The sequence below is a fragment of the Lepidochelys olivacea genome (genome assembly GCF_965140295.1).
Source record: "Lepidochelys olivacea isolate rLepOli2 genome assembly, chromosome: 8".
Classification (NCBI taxonomy): domain Eukaryota; kingdom Metazoa; phylum Chordata; order Testudines; family Cheloniidae; genus Lepidochelys; species Lepidochelys olivacea.
In genome coordinates, this window is record NC_140418.1 from 105,960,617 (window position 1) to 105,973,244 (window position 12,628).

The 12,628-nt window shown below is 49.8% G+C and overlaps 1 long non-coding RNA gene across 1 annotated transcript; it reads left to right on the forward strand.

Annotated features, from left to right (window-relative positions):
* The first annotated feature begins 3,441 nt into the window (after nucleotides 1-3,441).
* LOC311525615 lies at nucleotides 3,442-6,664 on the forward strand. Its single transcript, XR_014712825.1, has 3 exons — nucleotides 3,442-3,881; nucleotides 5,454-5,755; nucleotides 6,414-6,664. It is a non-coding gene; the product is annotated as an uncharacterized lncRNA (long non-coding RNA).
* Nucleotides 6,665-12,628: the final 5,964 nt, after the last annotated feature.

Below are 12,628 nucleotides of genomic sequence, written 5' to 3' on the forward strand. Positions count from 1 at the left end.
GTTGCCATGGCAGATGGCTCCATTGAGGGGAATGCAGTTGAGTTGGGCCCGGTGGATGAACCACCAGTCAGCGAGCCTAGTGAACCTGCCCCCAGAGAGGAAGTGGTTGCTGGCGTCCCACTTGCTGGACACCTGAAACACCTTGCCCTTGTCCGGCTTCCGCTTGAGGTTCTCGGCGTAGTGGCAGTGGATGGCGTCTTTCAGGGTCCTTTCCAGCAGCGTTCTGGCGGTCGGGGTGATGATAGTGTGCTCCAGGGTCTTTATGCACCGCACCAGAATTCCCAGCTCCTGGTGCTCCTCGCACCACTTCCACGGCAGCTGATCCTCTTTCTTAGACGTCTTGAGGCATTGCAGGTGCGGGACCAGAGAGAGGACAGGTCTCCCCCCTGTCTCCCGAACTCAGCTTCCAGGAAGCCACTGAGGTAAGTGTCGATATCCTGCTCAGAGGGGGCCCTGCTGGTGCATTTCCTGACCACGTCCCATATGGCTTCCTCCACGATGCTCCTCACTGTCGGGTCCGGGCATGTCAGGAGGCGGAAAGTGTGAGTGATCACCGCCACATCGCACAGGTCACCCATCCGAGGCACGTTGGCACCACCCTGCCTGTGGGAGATGTAGAAGATGTCGGTGCTGGCCCTCTGGTCAGCCATTTCCTCACCAGCTGCCTGATGGTGCTGTCGGCCTTGTTCAGGTGCACCTTGGCTACGGACGATCCCCTGAGGACAAAGGAGATGCGGGGGATCAGGAAGGTATTGAGGGCATTGATCTTTTGCCAGGGAGCGAGCAGGGAGGAGTCGGTTTGGGCTGCATCCCGCAGGATCTCCTCAATGGTGTCTTCGGGGGTCTGTCGGACGCGAACTCCTGTGGGTATGCCCAGATGTTGGTATACCTCTCCCTCTTCGAGGGAGGTCATGGGCTCGCCCTGGATCAGGAACCGTGACGCCCGGACCAGAGCCCTGGCACCGCCTTCGACTTGGAGGGAGGCGCACTTTTGGGGTTGAAGCAGAGGCCCATCCACTCGGTGGCTCGGTTGGCAATGTCGAGCATCCCCTGGAGGCTTTCCGAGCTGTCAGCGACCAGGGCCAGATCGTCCGCGTAGGCCAAGATGCTGATTCTCTTGCCATGCAGGTTGAAGCTGGCCAAGCCGCTGGACACTGCTCGGATGAGCAGTTCCATGGCCAGGTTAAAGATGATGGAGCTGAGGGGGCAGCCCTGTTTCACGCTGCAGCGGATGGGGATGGCGTCCGTCTCTCCGTCCATGGCGCAGATGGTGGTGGTACAGTCCTTGTAGAGGTCCCGGAGGATCTGGATGAAGGTTTCTGGCATCCCGAACTCTCCCAGGGTGGCGAAGATGTGATGGTGGGGTATGGACCTGAAGGCGTTGATCAGGTTGAGCCATGCTATGGCGCACTGCCTCCTGGCCTCCTGGATGGCTGTCTGAAGAAGAAAGTTGTGCTCGTAACATCCCTCACAGGACATAAAGCCCTTCTGCGCTGAGCTGATGGGGCCCCCGCACATTGACCAGTCCGTGATCCTTGCTGCGAGGCAGCTGGCATACAGCTTGTAGATGGTGGAGCAGAGGGATATGGGCCTCCAGTTGCTGGGGTCATCTCGTTCGCCTTTTTTGTGGATGAGCACCGTCATGGATTTTTTCCAGGAGCGGGGGGCGCGGTGGAACAGCTTGCATTTGTTGAAGATGGCAGCAAGCACCAAGCAGCTGGGGTGTCGCTTCTTCAGCAGGTGGTAGCGGATGCCATCTTTTCCAGAGATGGTGTTTTTGGTCCTCGTCAGCCTCGCCAGCACCACCTGCGGGGAAAAATCTTGCTCCAGGTCCTCTGTGAGGTTGATCAAGGGTAGCGGTAGAAGGCACTCTGGGCGTCGCACATCAGTCTGGGCCTCGCGATCAAACACGTCCTTGAAATAGGAGTAGAGCCTCTCGGTCTGGATGGCACAGTAGGAGGAGGTCCCGTCGAGGATCTCCCTCATGGCTTTCGAGCAGTTTGTCCTGTATAGTTTCTGAATATGGGATGCAGCCGCCGGATTATAGCGGCTGCTGGCATCCCCTCTCCTGCCTTCTCTGGCAGTGTTACGGCTCCGCGCAGGGAATCTGCGAGTGGTCCGTGTGCCCTCCTGGGATTCCCTCCTTCTGGTTGTGATTTCTAAAGGCAGTTCTGTGGTCAGTCTGTCCATCAGGGTGTGGAAGTTCTCGAAGTTGTCGGCCTTTGCCAGCTCCTCCATCCAGACGGATTGCCATGGTGTGGCGACCCTGGCTCGCGGCCGTCACTCCTCCTGCTGCATTGTCTCCACAGGTTCAGGTGCTGTGGGGACGGTCTGTGGCCTTGTTGTCTCTCGGACTGGGGAACGGTGTTCAGGTGGATCTTGAGGCCGGGGTCCTGGCGTGGTGGTGGGGGCAGCTCTCCGTGTCTCCGAGGCAGTGCTGGATCTTCCAGGAGGGAGTGGGGTTCTGGAAGCACCGGTGTTGGACTCTGGGGGGATGCAGTCGTGTCTGGAAGCGCTGGGGATGATCCTGGTTCTCCTACAGGCAGTATCCGGCTGGGAGGTCCTCAGTGGGGCATGGGAGGCAGAGGAGGGGCAGAGGAGGAGGCCTGTAGGGATTGGGTCCTGGGGGTAGATGCAGTCATCTTCCCCTGCCTCACCCTCTGTGGGGCAGATCTCTGCTGTGCCTCGCACAGGTGGTTCCTCTCGGTCTGGTAGAGAAGCTTGAGGAGGTGAAGTCGCTCCTGGGAGGGGGGCGCGGACTCGCTGGCCATGATGTCTCTTTGTCTGGAAGGACAGTATGCGGCATCGAGATCTTGGGCTGTGGAGTGCGTTCGCTTTGGAGTGGCGTTCCTCTGGGCAGCAGGGTGATCAGTAGTTTCAGGGTCCTGGGTTGAGGAGGTGGTTCCTTCGGGAGCATCCCTCTGTGGAGCAGAGGGGCAGTGATCAGCATCCTGGTCGTGGGTCGTCGGGCGGGCTCTTCTGGTAGCAGCTTTCTCAGGAGCAGCAGGGCAGCGATCAGCATCCAGGTCCTGGGCAGTGGGAGAGGTTCTCTGGGCATCCTCCTCCTGAAGAGCTGGCGAGATGTTGTTGCTCCTGGATGTGAGGTCCCGAAGAGCCATCCTCATGGTGCTAGGTGCGGGAGTTTACCGGAGAAAAGAAAAAAGAAAAAGGGCAGAGGCCCTTCTCATTATTCTCCACTAGGATGTTCCAGGTGGTATGAGGAACACCCTAGCCCCTTTTTTAAGAATCTAATTGTTTTATTGCTCTGAGATCCTTTTTACCACTTGCCAAGATTTTAATAAACAAAGAATTAGAAGAGCAATGAAAATAAGGGTCCAAAATTGGATAAGGCAGAAAAAAACAGCTAGTGCTATAGGGTCAAAAGGTATATAAGTTTTATTGGTCATAAGCGAGATAGAATGTTGTGAATAAGGATTACAAGTTACACACCATGAGACTTTTGCAAGATTATACTAATCTTTCTTACATACAAAAGAAGAAGAAACTTCAATCAAAAAAGTTCTTAACTTAGATATCTGCAATCAGGAACTCATCAACCAGTTAAAATGATCAATCTGACAATCAATTATTTGAGCTCTTTTATCATTGACTCTCTCATCAATTTTTCCCCAGATACTCACGCCTAGGTAGTACATAAGCTCTGGCCAGGAACTTGTCAGAGATCCTTAGAAGAAAGTCGGGGTACTCAGCTTTTGGAAAGAGGGAGGTGAATTGATCCACCAGCCAGAGAGCAGACTCTCCGGGATGTATCCTCAACATCACACTCTCCCTTGCCTGTAGCAGGTTTATATGGCTTGTTGCCGCTAGCCTGCTTGATGTGCTCTAGCCAATGAGGCCTTGAGATGCGGGCATAGTTTAGGGTAAGTTTGTTTGATTATCTTAATGTATGCATTGCTGCTTAACTTAACGTTAAGGGCCAATTGCTGCTTTACCAGTACAATTTGGTTTCTCTTTTGCATTTTTACCGCTGTACCTTGTGTTTTTTTGCTACGCTGATTGCCATAGAACCGGTATTAGATTGCTGACGCTGATCTTTCCTTAACATATGCAAGTATTCTACAATTATAATATATATTCAGTTGATTTCCGCTAGACACTTTATGCAGCACTACTTATTTCGAGAGGATGTGGTTTGTGGCCATCTACGTTTCGGGGTTTAATCTGCTTAAACAGTAGTAGATCTTTGTCCAGCAATACAAACTACATTTGGATCAATCAGAGAGCTATCCACTGAAAAAGTACAGGAAGAAGCAAAGACTTCAGTCCAGAAGTTGAATAATGAAGGCATTTATATTGAATCCTTAAGTGAAGAGGACAAGAAGTGTTTGTTAAGACAACTGAAAAAGTACACAGAATTGATTCTTAAAAATCTACAACAGCGACTTCTAGATTCTACTCAACCTCTACGTAGCTTTTACAGATCGCTGTTCTATAAAACACCGACAGTTGAGTGGAGTGAGGCACTACCAGCAATGGGACTGCCGTGTGCTCAGGCCAGAATAGAGAATTTGAACACAGAGTGGAATATCATACGACGAATGAATGAAGATTTGACTTCAACTTCTTTTTTATCATTGCTAGTGGCTCGACCTGATCTTTGTGCTGTGTTTCCTGGGCTGCAAGAAGTAGGAATTCATCTCTTGCTACTCCCAGTCACAACAGCTACAGTTGAGCGTTCTGTTTCATCATTGAATAGAATTTTGTGTTCTGAGAAAAGACGAAGTACTGGACACATGAGAAGCCACCAAAGATGAATGTATTGCATTCAAGAAGTTCATTAACAGAGTTGTGCAAAATTATAACAAGAAACCAAGAAGGCTGTAGACATAGTGCTTCATAGAAGGCTTGAGTAGCCAACTTTAATTTGTGTGATGATTTTAAAACATGAGTTAAATCTAATAAAGTGTTTTTACTAAAGATTTCTGTGGAGAGGAACATTTATGAGTTTCTATCCAATTTTTTGATATTTTGCTTCAGTGAGGCTGTTCCCTATTGTGAAAAGAGGAGATTTGTGTTTTGATTTTCCTACTTGAACTTCTCTTGATAGCTAAAGCGTATATTGTAAAAAAACCCTGGATTTTTAAAAAATATTGTTTACAATATACAGTGTTTAGAACTCGATGTGTTAGTGAGATGTTTTTCCAGTGGGGGGCTATTTTGTGATCTGTATTCATCTAGCTGTTTGGTTTTGTATGTTTTTGGTATTAGTAATTTGCTAAGAGAAGGCTTGCATAATGTAGAAAATAAATGTCAGATATATTTTCAAGTTTCATTTTTTTCATGCATGATTCCCAAATGAAAGAATTAGAATAACTAATCCCCATGCTTTCTGTGTTAATATTTAATGGTACAAAAAGGGTATTCATACTGGCCTATCTGGTTATTCTGGATGACCTTATGCAGCAGAGCTCATTAGCAATTAATTTTTTCAGCTCCATGATTTCCTGTAAGAAGGCCAGAGTGGGTCAGACCAACGATCCATCTACCCCAGTGGAGTGTACTGAACCAGGAAATTTGGAGTGATCGATCCACCCTCATCTTCCACTCCTGGTCTCTGTGGAGTCAGAGATTTAGGGCTTGCCTCAAGCAGGGGATTGCATCACTGACCAACTTCACTAATAGCTCCTGCTGGACCTAGTCTCTATGAACTCATCTCATTCTCCGTGGAAGCCAGTGATACTTTTCGCCCTCACAACACACCATGGCAGGGAGTTTGGCACCTTCATTTTGTCAGGTGGGTCCCCCGCCCCTTTACTGGATTGGGGGAAAGGGTGAATAACACTTCGCTCTGCGCTGCAGCCACATCATTCATGGTTTTATAGACCTCTCTCACAGTGGTCCTCAACCTTTTTATTTACCGGGGGTCCCTACAAATAAATACACGGCCCTGCGGATCCCCAACCAGAGGTGAAGCAGGGACGGGGCCACACGGGGTCACCTGCTGCCCCCCCAACATTCTGCCTCTCATTTTGCCATGCTCCCTGAAATGCTAACGTGGCGGGGCGGAGCAGTAGCGTGTCTCCTTGGCTAGCTGCTGCCCGCTCGTGGGGTCAGTGGCTGTGAGGCAACCCTTCCTGGTGGCAGGGGGAGAGCTCTCTGCTGCAGTAATACTGCCATTTTTGTTGTGCCCCTCCTCCCCGTCACAAACCAGGCAGGCAGGCTTGGTGGCCCGCTGAGGTGAGTCAGAGGTGGGTCAAGCCCAGGTTTCTCTTGGCAGACGGCTGGTTGAGAACCGGTGCTGTATCGTGTCCCTTCTTAGTCATCTCCAGTCTAAACTGACCAGCCCTAACCTCTGTAGTCTTGTCTCATACTTCGGAAGTCTGCTATTTACCCCTTTCTATTGTAAAAACTGACTGTTTATTCCTACCCTTTGTTTCCTATCTGCTAACCAGTTACTGATCCATGAGAGGGCTCCAGACGTCTGGAGTAGCTCATGATGAACACCCTTAACATGGAGCCACAGACAGCCCCCTTGGGAACCCTGAATCTATCTTGCCACCCAGATGAGCCTGCCTTTGTGACAGATGGTCCCTTGCACCAAAAACCATAACAATAGTCTGGTCACTCGGACCGGTCACTCAGCCAGGTCAATTGCACCTCAGATCTCAAACTGAAGACAACGTGCGTCGCCAATCCTATAATAAACTAGCTAAATCCTATAATAAACTAGCTAAATCTTGCTGAAGTGCCGCCTCTCTCAGTGCCCTCTGTAATGTTTCTCTCAGTTTGTCACTTCGGCCAGGACACCTGGTGGGGGTGAGGCTGGCTGCGGGGCTCTTGGCACTGAAAAGCCGGGGCTGGCCAGGGGAGTGCATCCCGGCCCCAGGCAGGCAGGAGGAGGGGCCTGACCAGAGGGGCGGAGCTGTGTGAGCACGTATGCAGATATCTGTATGAGCAGAGCACTGTGGGAGTGGGAGCAGGCTGCGGAGCAGGGCCCAAATTTGGCACCCAGGGCTGGGTGTGGAGAAGGGTGGGGCCCTGCGGCCATGTCCAGGCAGCTCGCGGCAGTGGGGGCCGGTGTGGGTGGGGCTGTCAGTCAGGGCGTGGCAGGCCCCACCATGGGTTGAGAGTGTGGGGCGAGCGAGGGCAGGCGGCAGTTGGGCATGAAAAGCTCCTACTTATGTGGTAGTGGAGATACTATGATCATGAAGGTAGTTTTCTTGGTTTGAAGCTTATCCGTTGCACTGCGGGTGTGCTGACCCCTGTGATTTCCCCAAATGTGGGAAACTCAACTGTATAATTTGTGGTAGTGGGGGACTGCCTTCACACTCTTCCTTAGTGTTTGGTCAAAACCAGAAAAATCTCAGTGAGTGCTGTTTGGAGCAATCTGTGTTTATACTTACCCCCCCCCGAAGCTGTTCCTTCCCTGTTACTGTGGGGTTTTCCCCATTTCTTTATGACTACAGGTTGCTGAAGAGAATGTTTTCTGTTATAGCACATTCTACTCCTTGGGCAGTGTATTCTGAAGCCTGAATGAAGCAGGTCAGCTCAGTGTAGAGTAGCTATTGCCCTCTCGGTCAGTGTTACAATTTACAACCACCTCTGACTATTCCATGAACTCCGCACTCGGCAATGACTTGTCATAGCTGGTGATCACAGTTCTTGCTGCTTTTCAGCCGCTAGTAGCGAAGCTATGCCTGTTCCAAAGTGGGTGGATAGTTTTTGTGGGGGAAAGGTAGCAGGTTCCCTAGCAGCAGCTCCAATCCCCAAATACCAGCTGCATTCAGAGAGGGATTTTCTTTGTCATGTCTAAGAACTGCAGACAATAAAAAACTGGCATTCCCATGCTGCGTTACGCACTAAGAGGTTGTTACTTTCCTTTTGCTGTTTCACTTCACTACACCAGGTAAAATTTAATCCCCTGTAAAAAGCAGCTCAGTGACATTAATGGGCGTTTTTGCCCTCGAACATTTGTGAGAAAACTGCTAATTGTCTCCCCAGGAGTTTCCTTTTGTAAAGTCCAGGTTATTAAATCCCTTGAGCTGTGATGCCAAACTCTGAAGACGTTTGAGAATCTGTATTTATTTTATACTAGAAAATGCTGCTAAAATATGTCTAACAATGCAGGTTTTTATAAATGGCCGTACTCATTACAACTTCCATTTGGGCTGCTAAATACACAGACGTTTGTCTATCTCAGTGGTTCTCAAACTGTGGGTCAGGACCCCAATGTGGGTCACAACCCTGTTTTAATGGGGTCACCAGGGCTGTCATTAGACTTGCAGGGGTCCTGGGCTGAAGCCTGAGCCGCACTGCCTGGCGCTGAATTTGAAGCCCGAGGGCTTCAGCCCTGGGTGGCAGGGCTCAGGTTACAGGCCCCCTGCCTGGGGCTGCAGCCCTTGAACTTCAGCTTTGGCGCCCCGCCTGGGGTGATAGGGCTTGGGCTTTGGGTGGTGGGGGCTAAGGTGTGCTCAGTCTTCAGTCCCCCCTCCTGGGGTTGAATAATAATTTTTCTTGTCAGAAGGGGGTCATAGTGCAATGAAGTTTGAGAACCCCTGGCTATCTACTTGCCCTTTAAAATATATTTAACTATAAAAGCATTTTGACAGTTTTTTGTCATAACAAAGAAACAAGGTTCTTGACTCAACAGACTTAAACATTTTCTTTCTACCAATGTGTGAGGGGAAAAAATCTGATAAAAGGCTGTAAATACAAAAAAGTACAATCCAACGCCATCCCCCCAAGTAAGATACCATAGAAGCCACTGTGAGTCTTGTTCTTACATTAAGCATTTTTGTAGCATAAAAACAGTAAATAATAGCCTGTGGAACTCTTTGCCAGAGGATGTTGTGAAGGCCAAGGCTATAACAGGGTTCAAACAAGAACTAGATAAATTCATGGAGGATAGGTCCATCAATGGCTAGTAGCCAGGATGGGGGGGGGATGCTGTCCCTAGCCTTTGTTTGCCAGAAGCTGGGAATGGGCGACGGGATGGATCACTTGATGATTCCCTGTTCTGTTCATTCCCTCTGTGGCACCTGGCATTGGCTGCTGTCGGAAGACAGGACACTGGGCTAGATGGCCTTTGGTCTGACCCAGTATAGCCGTTCTTATGTTCTTATAATCTGTACACCCACACGAGCAAATAGCCCCTGAGTGTGAAAAGAGCTGCTTTTTTCTGAATGTGGGGGACAGGGGATGTTGGGGTCCTTGGTTACAGGAGCTGTTCTGGTGGACATGGCAACCTCTGCAGTTCAAGTGCATCAAAGTGAAGTCAGCACAACTGCTGTTTCCCAAGAATTTCTCAATCATAAATTGCAGCGCGCAGATGTCAGATAGCTGCATTTCCGTCTGATCCCACCTTTAATCTCATTTTGACCTAACCAGTTTTCAAACAATACGTCTGACAAACAGCTTGAAGTTTAAGTGAAATTCACTTTTCTGTATGGGAAAAAACCCTAATTCTTTAGAATTTGCATAAATCCCCATCCCCAAAAAACTAACAAATTTGTAAAATTAAAAACATTTGTTCCAATGGCTTATAAAAACCAACCATTTAACTCACGGCTGTTATGAATTATTGTATAGTCATCAAATAAAAATTGTACCTACTTTTTACAATAATTTGCCTCACTGAAATGAGGCATCCAAAAATTACATATAAACTCATAAAGGTTCAGCTCTATGGAAATCTTAAATAAAAGGCAAAAGCTTCATTCACTCTGAAAAACTCCCCCCAGTGTAAACAGAAATTAGAGTAGAAGCATTAACAGTATAGGACAGGGGTGGCCAACCTGAGCCTTGGAAAGGAGCCAGAATTTACCAGTGCACATTGCCAAAGAGCTACAGCAATACGTCAGCAGCTCCCCCACCGCCCCGCCCCGCCCCCAGCGCTTCCCACCCACCGGCAGCCCTGCTGGTCAGCACCTCCCCCTCCCGCCAGATCAGCTGTTTTGTGGTCTGCAGGAGGCTCTGCGGGGGTGGGGGCCAAGGAGCGAGGGCACGGGAGGCTCAGGGGAGGGGGCGGGAAGGGGTGCAGTGGGGGCAGGGCCTGGGGCAGAGCCAGGGGTGGGGCAGTGAGCGCCCCCCGGCCCATTGGAAAGTTGTTGCCTGTACCTCCAGCCCCGGAGTCGGTGCCTAGACAAGGAGCCGCGTATGGCTCCAGAGCCCCAGGGTGGCCGCCCCAGGGTGGCCGCCCCTGGCCTAGCAGGAGAAGAACTAGGAGTGCAGCACCCCCTGGATTGCAGTGGTTTCCACTATATACAGGGTTTACAATTCAATTCAATGGTTCTCATCACCCCTTACTATAAAAATTGTTTCACCAGCACCCCTGATTACCAGGGGAGGAAGGACTTGTGCACAGAGTAAGCTGACTTTTGGGGAGAAACTAGGGGTTCTTCTAAATCATTTCATTTTAGGGCTCCATGTTTTGTGCAGCCCAATCCCCTGAAGAGTAGCTGAACAGAAATTGGCACATCTTTCAATGGACACCAAAATGCTCAAAGAAAGGCTTTTCAATGCACAATGCATTGTGGGTTTGCAGATGAGCTGGTACTCCCAACCTGAGAAGGGAAGAGAATCTCAGCAAGGTCCCAGTCCACAAGCCTGTCTGTGCCCTGCTCCCAGACCCGCTCCAGCCCTCCCTTCTGCTGTGAGCTGTGCGGAGAAGTGCTGGGCGGGAGCTGCTTCTGGTCTCTCGGCAGCTGCCCTGGGGATGGTTGGCTCTGCTGCTTCGTGTACAGGCAGCAACATAGGTGCCTAAGGAACTTTTCCTGCAAAACTGTGGGTGCCGAGTTAAATTAGACGTCTACAAAGTTCAGCAGCAGCTGAGTAGGGGTTTTGGGAATCCCAGTGGGGCCTGATTCTGGGATTTAGGTGCCTAAGGTGATGATTTGGTGCATAAGTCCTTTTGTGAATCTAGCCCCAAGTGATCAAAGAACCAGGGTCAAGGATGCACTGTGCCCAGGGGATAGTTGTGGGTAATGAATATGTTGTAGCCAAGGAAATGACTGAAATGTGTTTGTTTGTGTGCTGACTTTATTAGGAATTGATACTACGGGTGGATGTTACATAATTTGTGGGTTGCACTGTACCTCAATGACCTTTTTCAGCTGAGTTCTACCCCAAAAAATTGATTGAATGAACAAATAACGTAGGGAATACATAACTACTTGATTTAAAGAAACAGTAAACTAAGAACACAGTGCAAACCTGAGGCCAGTGGAACTGTGGCATGGCCAAACTGAAGGCTCAGAAACTCCTGTAGGTGATGTGTTTGAAGGGGTTCTCCTTCTCAATATTAGTAGGGTGACCAGATAGCAAGGGTGAAAAATCGGGACAGGGGGTGGGGGATAATAGGTACCTATATAAGACAAAGCCCAAATATCAGGACTGCCCCTATAAAATCGGGACATCTGGTCACCACATCCTGGTAGGTGGATTGTTCTGGAAGGAGTTGTAAAGCTTGAATGAAATGGTTGTCCCTGTCTGGTGTGTTCCCTATAGTCTGCTGGACATTGCAAGGTTGGGGAGCAGTGCTTGACCTTTGTCACAAAAGGTGCTCCAACCGTGCTGTGTGAGTCTGCATCATGTCCCTTTCCAAGGCCATGCACTCTACTTTGATGCTTTGTGATTGCACCAGGAAAGCTTCCCTCCAAACTTCTGCCTTCGAGGCCCTCTGTTGGGATGCAGTCACTAGTTCCTGGAACATTTCCTCTCTTGTCTTTTTTTTCCAGCCTCTCTGCAGGTGCTAACTTCCCTCTTTGCACAGGCCGTGGCGTTAAAGGTGCTAAAGGAAACCAGAAAAAACACAAGGCCTTACTGTCCCCAGTTCTAGTCTCCATGCCAACAATGATACAATGTTTCTTTTCCGACCATTTTGGAAGGCCATTCCTATCTTCTCTTCCCACCCTGGGGTTCGCTTCCAGGTGGTAAGACATTTTCTAAATTACTTCCCCTTGTATAGGACTCCTGTCAAAATGCTGGGTGGGTGGCCATGGTGTACTTAGATGAGTGTTGGCTGTGGGGTGGGTGAGTGGCTGTGGAGGTTTTGGGGGGTAGAGGGGGCTGTTGGGTCGGTGAGGGGCTGCAGGGCGGAGGTTAGTAATTGCCAGTACACCCCTGCAGGCTGCCCTTATGTTGGAGGATATTACACTTGGGCCACTTCACAAGAGACATAGCAGAGTCTTGTTCAAAAAGGGCGCTGGGCAAACCACAAAGATATGCAGCCTTGCTATTTACCAGGAGGATTCCTCCAGCTGATGCAGGGGTGAAAGGGAGACATGGGGAGTCCTAAGAGAAATCAAGTGTGTCAGAAATCAAGGCCAGCAGCAGAGCAAGTCTCTGGGCAACTTCATGTGCGCAGCTGGCTTATAGTAGGCTGCCTGATTGCTACACCGCCTGGCTGGAGGGAAGAAGCTCCAAAACTCGTCTCTCTCACCAGAAGAAGTTGGTCCAACAAAAGATATGACCTCACCCTCTTGCCTCTCTAATATTCTGGGACGAACAGGGCCACAATAACACTGCATACAGTAGTGCTGGGAGCGTCATTCTGAAATGCCTCTTGCTCTCTGGAAGTTAATTTCACAGCCCGAAATGCCTGAAGCGCAGGGGCCCTGTTCCACACCACACCCACAACGTGGGGATGCAGTTCAGCCCCGTGCAGAGG